Source organism: Myotis yumanensis, unplaced genomic scaffold, assembly GCF_028538775.1.
Source record: "Myotis yumanensis isolate MYYU_CA2020_CCGP unplaced genomic scaffold, mMyoYum1.0.hap1 SCAF_2, whole genome shotgun sequence".
NCBI lineage: Eukaryota > Metazoa > Chordata > Mammalia > Chiroptera > Vespertilionidae > Myotis > Myotis yumanensis.
In genome coordinates, this window is record NW_027223753.1 from 90,187,232 (window position 1) to 90,196,028 (window position 8,797).

Sequence of the window (8,797 nt, forward strand, 5' to 3'; positions counted from 1 at the left end):
GCCTGAAAACGGCCCTCAAACCCTCACCCAGACTGGCCAGCCACCCCAGTGGGGACCCCAACCCTAAAGGGGGTGTGGCCAGCCTGAAAGCAGCCATCAGCCCCTCACCCAGGCCAGCCAAACCTCCATGAGGTGAGGGTCCCCACTGGGGGGGCTTGACCAGCCTGAAAACAGCCCTCAGCCCCTCACCCAGGCTGTCCGGGCACCCCAGTGGAGACCCCCACCCTGAAGGGGGTGCGACCAGCCTGCAAACAGCCCTCAGCCCCTCACCCAGGCTGTCCAGGAACCCCAGGGGGACCCCCACCCTGATCCAGGACACCCTTCAGGGCAAACCAGCCAGCCCCCACCCATGCACCAGGCCTCTATTCTATATAATAAAAGGGTAATATGCAAACTGACCCTAACAGCAGAACAACTGGGAATGACTGGTCACTATGACACACACTGACCACTAGGGGGCAGACTCTCAATGTAGGAGCTGCCCCATGGTGGTCAGTGCGCTCCCACAGGGGGAGCTCTGCTCAGCCACAAGCCAGGCTGATGGCTGCCAGTACAGTGTTGGTGGTGGGAGCCTCTTCCGCCTCCTCAGCAGCGCTAAGGATGTGCGACTGCAGCTTAGGCCTGCTTCCCGTTGGCAAGTGGACATCCCCTGAGGGCTTCTGGGCTGCCAGAGGGATGTCTGACTGCCAGCTTGGGGGAGCGGGCCTAAGCCAGCAGATGGATATCCTTCGAGGGGTCCCAGACTGCAAGAGGGCATAGGCCGGGCTGAGGGACCCCCCCCCCCCCGCCCCGCCCCCCGAGTGCACAAATTTTTGTGCACTGGGCCTCTAGTAATAATAAAAGCATAATACGCTAATTAGACTGGACATCTTTCCGGACGTCCTTCCAGACGAAGCCGGGGCTGCAAGGGAAGCCCGGGTCCTGGGTGCCTTTCTTCATTGTAAATAAAGAAAGAATTAGACAAAGTCTATGAAACATCTCTTTGCAAACATTGGACAACTGGCAATGCAGAATTTTGATCACTGAGAGAAGGGAAACAAAGGGAGAGAGCCCTAATATGTATGTCCCTGATTTTCTGCCTGGAGAACATTTCTGGATCATACATAGTACTTGGAAGGGGATTCTAAACAGAGCATGGTGGTCTCACTAAGTTGGAGAAACAGATCGGGGATCAGGGAGGCTGCAGTGGCTGGACTTTGTGGGCCAGTGTATCAGAGAGAAGGGTATTGCCCAGATAAAGAGCACCAAACATCTGCCTGGGGTCTCATTGAGTCTCTAGCTGAATACTATGCCCTGCACACTTAGAATGAGATTTCAAGTGGTTGGTCAAAGAACAATTACTGAGAACAGAGCAAACTACTAGGAAGCTATAGGCTAAACAAGTCCCAGCACTAACAAAGAATTGAGAGATGGTAGAGTTCTGATCCCACACAGTATTGAGACCTTTTTGAACATCTGGTACAGTTAATAGAGACCTCAGAGGGGCCATGCCTTGATATTAAGGCTAAATAGCCCTAGATTAAAGGCCACCATAAGTCCACACCAACAGAGCTTAAATTCAAATATTGAAAGCTGTTATGTAGGCAATTTAACTGTCTTCGAAGTAAAGCTGCTCTTTAAAAGAAGCACAAAAATTTTAGACACTTAGCAATTACTGGGAAGAAGCAGGAAAGTGGGAATCAAAATCAGGAAATATAAATAGACTAAAAAAACCCATTAATGATTGAAAGCAGATAAGAATTTTAGATAGCTATTATAAATATGTTGAGGAACTTAAAGGAAAGCATGAACATAATAAGGAGATAAATAGAAGATATAGAAAAGAGCAAGTGTGCCCTAGCTTGTTTTGCTCAGTGGATAGAGCATCGGCCTGTGGACTGTGAAGTCCCAGGTTCAATTCCAGTCAAAGGCATATGCCTGGGTTGCTGACTTGATCCCCAGTGGGGGGCATTCAAGAAGCAGCCAATCAATGATTCTCTCTCATCATTGATGCTTCTATCTCTCTTTTCCTCTTCTCCCTTTCTTTCTGAAATAAAAATATATATAAAATAAAAAAAAAGAGCAAAGTGAAACTTCTAGAAATAAAAGAGTAATAAAAGGCTAATATGCTAATTGAACAAACGGTGGAACAACTGGTTGCTATGGCATGCACTGACCACCAGGGGGCAGAAACTCAATGCAGGAGCTGCCCCCTGGTGGTCAGTGGCTTTCACAGGGGGAGTGCTGCTCAGGCAGAAGCCCTGAGCGGGGCTCATGGCTGGTGAGCGCAGTGGCAGTGGCAGGAGCCTTTCCAGCCTCTGTGGCAGCGCTACAGATGTCCGACTGATGGCATAGGCCTACTCCCCAGACTGCAAGAGGGCTCCCAGACTGTGAGAGGGCACAGGCCAGGCTGCGGGACCCTCCGTGCGCTCCCCCCACCCGCCGCCCCATGCAGTGCACAAATTTCATGCACGGGGCCTCTAGTAAAGCTATAATCATTATTATAATGCCAGTATTATCTCAGATATACAGAAGACCAGACCAAAGGAACAGAGAATTGAGAATCAGAAACAGACCCCATTTACAGAAGTGTGATTTTCTCAGTAGGATTAATATCAATTAATGGTATGGAGGTAATTGTTTATTTATGTGGAAAAACAAAATTGGATCCCTTTGTTATACTGTATACCCAAATCAATCCCAAGTGGATTAGAAGAAATTTTAAGGAAATGCCCTTATGTTCTTACAATACGAAGGATATCTTCAACAAAACATAAAACTGGTAAAAGAAGAGGGTGATGATTTTAACCATGAAGAGAAAAGCAGGCCCAGAGGAAGCAGGGCACCGTAGGCTCCATAAAGGAACCTGGTGCTTATACTGAGTGCCATGCAAAGACACTGGAGATTTTTGAGTAGAAGATTTTTGTGATATGACTTATTTTTTAAAAGTTCCTTTGGCTGCCTTATAGGTAATAGACCAGGGGGAAGGATGGAGACAGGAAAGTAGTGAGGTGGTTATGATGGAAGCCTACTAGTAGTCACAAGATCAGAGAGCTTGGACAGGGGTGGTTATGGTGGAGATAGAAGGGAATGGATTCTGGAAGAGGAGCTGGTAGAGTTGGCATAACTTATAATTGAGTGAGCCAAATCAAAGATAAGTCTGATGACTTTGGCCTGAGCAGCTGGGCGGCTGTGACGCTATTTACTGAAATGGCATATCTGAATAAGGAACTATTTAAGGAGCAGCGGAGCAAAGATTCAAGAGTTCTATTTTGCCTACTAATCACCCAGTCAGTTTGGTAAAGAAGGCATTTAGGTGCATATATATGGCATGTGCTTCAGGGGTCAGGAGTGGAGATACCTAAATTTGGAGAGTCATCTGTTCTTTACAGTCATAGGTTAGGAAACATAGGTTGGGGCCATGAAACAGAGGCTCTGTAAGGCAGACAAAGACATTTTACTCAACTTTGAATCCTTTATACAAATATTTACATTCAGCACTAATATGTGCTTAAAAGTACTTAAGGATTAAAAGTTCCCGAGATTAGTTGTGTATCAAATGTCCTACTTTCTTATAATGTACTAAATAAATAAGTAAATAAATAAATTAATAAAATTTTACACTTTCTCCCACTGGTTAATATTAGAAAATATTGAGATGTTTTAGTATTGTACTAGTGATGGAACACACAGCAGGCAGAATCAGAAGAATGGGGATGTCCTGTTAGCTGTCACTTCTAAGGTATAAGGCTTTAGAATAAGTCATTCAGGCTTCCTCTTTTTTTAATCCTCACCCAAGGATATTATTTTTTTCATTGATTTTTAGAGAGTGGAGACATATCCATTGGTGCTCTAACCAATGGGAAAACTGGCCAGGGCCATTCAGGATTCATTTTTAAGGATTTCTCACCTGTTAACATAAGGGTCTTGGCCCAAATACCTTCTAAGATTTTATTACTAAAACTGAAGTGGCATTAAAAAAACCACTTGTTAATAGCAACATTAGCATTCCTGTAGAAGGAAATGCCTTTGTTTAAAACTTAATAAATTATATGGGTTAATAGGAGAAAGTAAAATGAAAGAGCTGAAAGTTCTGTGCTAGAATTAAATCATTCTTCTTAGTATAAAACTGATGTTGCTATGAGAGGGGGATAGAGAGGAGAGGACAAAGAGAAGGAAGTTGGCAATATGCTAAGGGGCAGAAGCTTTGTATATGTTGGTGTAATCAGTGAAGGATCCATGACCAGGCCATCAAAAGTGGTTTGGGAACAGGATAATGCTCTGGTCATTTTCTTTCTTTCTTTCTTTCTTTTTATTTATTTATTTATTTATTTATTTATTTATTTTTTTCACGCTACCTAGAAAAACTTTAATTCCAAAGCAGAAACTGCTCGGGCCCCTCCCCCCATCCTCACATGGCAGGCAGGCACACTCGCCCGCCCGCCCCAAGACCCCGGCCCAGGGGGACCACTCAGTCAAAAGGTGTTCTTGATGCGGGCTGCCACCAGCACGAGGATCTCCCCGATCTTCCTCTGCCAGTTGGCGATGTCCTTGGACACGGCGCACCACAGCTCCCCGTGCCGTGGCTCGGCGTTCTCGCAGCGCCTCCTCACCTCCTCCCGCTGCTCCTCTGTGCCGTGCTGCAGCTCAAACTTGTAGAAGAGGCCCAGGCGTCCCCCAGGTCGGAGTCGATCTTCACGGTGCGGTGGAACCACTCCCTGGCCTTGGTGATCTTCCGCTCACTCCAGAACAGCTTGGCCACGGCCAGCAGCACATGGGGGTCGTGCTCGCATTTCTTCAGGGCATCGACACTCTTGGTCTTCCTCTGGGGCCTGGCCTCCAGGAAGATGGCTTCAGACCACAGGACACCGGAGCTGGGGCACTCCTGCAGCGCCTTGGCCATGAGCATGTTGGCGATGTTCTTTAGCCCCGCACGGTACTCCAGCCTCACGGATTCCAACCACAGCCCGGGGTTCTTCGGCTTCTTCAGGCGAGACTTTTCCAAAGTGGCCCGAGCTCGGGTCAGCTGCCCGATCTTCTCCTTCAGCCAAGAAAGCAAAAGCCACAGGGGTGTGGAGTGGGGACATTTCTTCAGCCCCTGGCTGTAGGCCTCTCCAGACTTGTCCGTCTGCTCCTCCTGCTCCTCGATCTGCCCCTTCATCATCCACAGTTTGGGGAAGTCCTCGTAATGCTTCAGGGCCTCCTTGCACAGCTCCTGGGCGGCCTCAATGTTCCCCAGCACCCATTCCAGCTTCACAGACTTCATGAACACCCGGGCAGTGGGTGCGCTGCTCCGAGCCTTGGCCAGCAGCTGCCAGGCCCGTTCATACTCGTTGTTCTCCGATTCCAACCTCACGGCCGCCAGCCAGATCTCCTCACTGTTGGGGTTGGCCTGGAAGGCCAGAGCCAGGATGCTTCTTGCCGCAGGCACATCGCCTGCCAGCCACTTGGACTTGGCACCCATGAGCCACAGCACCTCTGCTTTGGGGCAATGGGCCACGGCCCTCTGCAGAAGCGCTTCCAGGGACTCCCTGGTGCCATGGTTCTTCTCAAAGTAGGCAGCTCGCAGCCACACACTCTTCTTGCTGGGGAACACCTGCAGCGTGTAGGCATAGATGGCTAGTGGGCACTCCAGGGCATTGTGGGCCACACAACTGTCGGCGTCTTCCATCCAGGTGTGCTTCCGGTCCTCCTCCGCGATCCCAATGTCAATCACAGCTCGCATGACTGCCTGGCAGGTGGCCACACTGCCTGCCTTGTCACACTCCTCAGCATCCTGGATCCACTGCTCACGGCTGATCTCCACACCATTGGCCCGCAGGGAGGTGATGGCCCGGTCAATGATCTCCACCATCCGTGTGTTCCTGTTGGCTTCCTCCAGCTTGGCAGCCGTGATCCAGATGTGCCGGTCTGTGGGGATGTTCTCACGGGCCTTAAGACCTTGTGGGCATTTTCATAGGTCTCCAACCTCGCCAGAGCGAGCCACAGCTCCACATTAGTGGGGCAGCACTCCATGGCTCGGCTTAGCATGATTCTAGCATCTTCAGGCTCTTCCAGCTCAACTGCTGCCTTCCATAAGCGAACAGAATTGGGTACATGCTCCAGGACTTTCCGAAGAACCCCGCTTTTTGGCACGAATGTCTGTTTCCAGCTCTGCTGCTCTGATGTAAATCTTAACAGACTGTGGGAGGTGATGGACAGCTTGGGCCACCACGGCCTTGGCAGTGTCCCCAGGTTGCAACCTGGCTGCTTCTAACCAGACATCTTCACTCTTGGGGCACATCTCCGTCCCCTTCATGATAAGGTTTCGAGCGACTTGCAGCTTCCCGGTGACTTCTTCCAGGCGGACAGATGCAATCCAGGCTGGTGGGTGGTGCGGATTTGTCTCCCGAACAGACTTGAGGAGCAGTCGTGCCTTTTTGATGTCATTTATGTCCCCTCCATGGGTAGGGATCATGGAATTTAAATCTGTCAGATAGCCTTTGGGGTCGACTACAGTCTGCCCACTCACAGAGTCAGACACCTGGCTCAGCCTCATGTCCATCAGCGTGTTCCTTGCTTGGCCAATCTTCCTCATGTCTAGCTCACCTGTGCCAGGTGTCATTCCACCTGGGTATGGAGTGTTCAGCCCACCAGGATACGGCGTGTTAAGACCTCCAAATTGAGTTTGCCGGGGGTCCACGGAGGTATGGTTCTCTCCAGTCTGCAAATGTTTGGCGAAGAAGCTGTCGGGAACAGGGGTCAGTTTCTCATAGCGTGTGTTCCTCTGGCGTTTGTTTCTGGCGTCACCAACCTCAGGGATGCTCAGCCACTCTTCCTTTGTGACTTCTGCCAACTTCCTTTTGAGATCTGAGAACTGTTGTTGGATTTTGGGGCATTCCATACGGTACTTTTCAATTTCTTCTTTCTCCCTTTGCTCCCTTCTTTCTTTTCTTCTTTCGTCCATCCTTTTAACCAGAGCTGCATAAATAGCATCCGCTTCCTCGTCACCCTTTGCGTAGGGCCCACTTGAGAAGAGGCTCCCTGCATAGCCATTAAACTCGTCGTAGTTGGTGTCATTCAGATCCTCATCATCGTCATGTGCAGCCTGGCTCTTCTTCATCTGGTCCCCGACGGTCCTCTTGCCCGGCAGCGCGTGGCGGTCATCCACAGGATCGTTGGCATCCCGGGCAGGCCCGATGTCTGACCGGGTGGTGAAGCCAGTGGCGCCTCGGCCCAGCCCAGGCACGTAGCCTAGCGGCACGAGCATGCCCAGGAACGGCTTCTTCTTCTTGTTCATGGCGCCGCCGCCGCCAACGAGGGCTGGGAAGAGAAGGCAGGAGCATTCGGCTCTTGTCCGGTTCGTAGCGCCGAAAGCGAAAGGAGAACCTCCCACAAGGCTCTCTCTAGACAGTCTGGCACAGGACTGCAGGAGCCATGACCTGACCCAGCAGCAGACGGCTCTTCTCCGTTCTGAAACGCCAAAAGGGAAAGCTGAATCTCCCACAAGGATCTCTCTACACAGCGTGGCACAGGATTGCATGAGCCCTAACCTGACCCTGTATATATACTCCATTAGAAGGCTCCACTTATTAACCACGCCCACCAAAGTCTATTTGCTCGTAACCTCACGGGGGAGAGGTGAACCAGGGTAAGGGGATTTTCAGTGCTTTCCTGAGGCCAAACAGGATTAATGCTGTTAATATACATGATCTAATTTGCCCCCTGGCTATTCTCTCTTGATCCTCTCAACACCAGTTATTTACCTACTTAAGTACTCACTTTTTTTTTTTTAAACAACTATCCTGACTTAGGCCACATCTTTTCTTTTTTTTTTCATGACTAATGCAACAGTCTCTTGCCTCATTCTTTTTTTAAAAAAATATCTTTTATTGATTTGTTACAGAGAGGAAGGGAGAGGGATAGAGAGTTAGAAACATCGATGAGAGAGAAACATCCATCAACTGCCTCTTCCGGTGTGCCCGCAACCAAGGTATATATGCCCTTGACCAAAATTGAACCTGAGACCCTTCAGTCTGCAGGCCGACGCTCTATCCACTGAGTCAAACTGGCTAGGGCCGTACTCACTTTTTTTTTTTTAATCTTTATTGTTGAGCCCTATCCAGTTTGGCTCAGTGGGTAGAGCATCAGCCTACAGACCTAAGGGTTGGTCAGACTCCATTCCATTCAAGGGCACCTACCTTGGTTCAAGGGTCAGCCCCTGCCTTGGCCCTGGTGGTGGCATCTGGTCATTTTCTGTTGTTTGCATTGCTGTGATATAAATTCCTTTGATTTTCCCCAACTTCTGGTAAAGTCTGCCATGTCAAATATTGGTGTGAGAATTGGTTTTACTTATTTGCTTTTTTTGGTGAGCTTTGTTTGTCGTTGTGAAAATGAAGGAAGACACCATTTCCATGTCTGGATTGATTTGGTATAGAACTGAGACACAGGGACTATTAACTATTATATGATTTATATTTATAATGAATTCAGTCAAAATGAGGGCTTACAGCCAGGAGTAACCAATGCAAGTCTCCCTTGGGAAGTCACATAAATTTTTGTCAGGACACTAAGCTGCCCACAAATCTTGATACTGTTCAAGCCAGAGGAATGAGAAGACCAGGGTGATGCCAGCTCTCACCAGCTCTCACAGGCTCTCTGTTCATCAAACTTGTAGATTTTGGAGGAATACTAAGTAAACAAAACAGTTCGTGATATAATACTCATTTTATTATGACAAACTTCTTTGCACTATTTGAAACAATTCCACCTATGTCTTTTTTTATCTCTCTGATATTAATAAAGATATAACACCTTTCATTTGCTAATTTATGTTTTT

General features: G+C 48.6%; 1 pseudogene; it reads right to left on the bottom strand.

Moving 5' to 3' along the window:
- Nucleotides 1-4,432: 4,432 nt before the first annotated feature.
- On the bottom strand, nucleotides 4,433-7,258 carry LOC139001959 (pre-mRNA-processing factor 6 pseudogene; annotated as a pseudogene).
- Nucleotides 7,259-8,797: the final 1,539 nt, after the last annotated feature.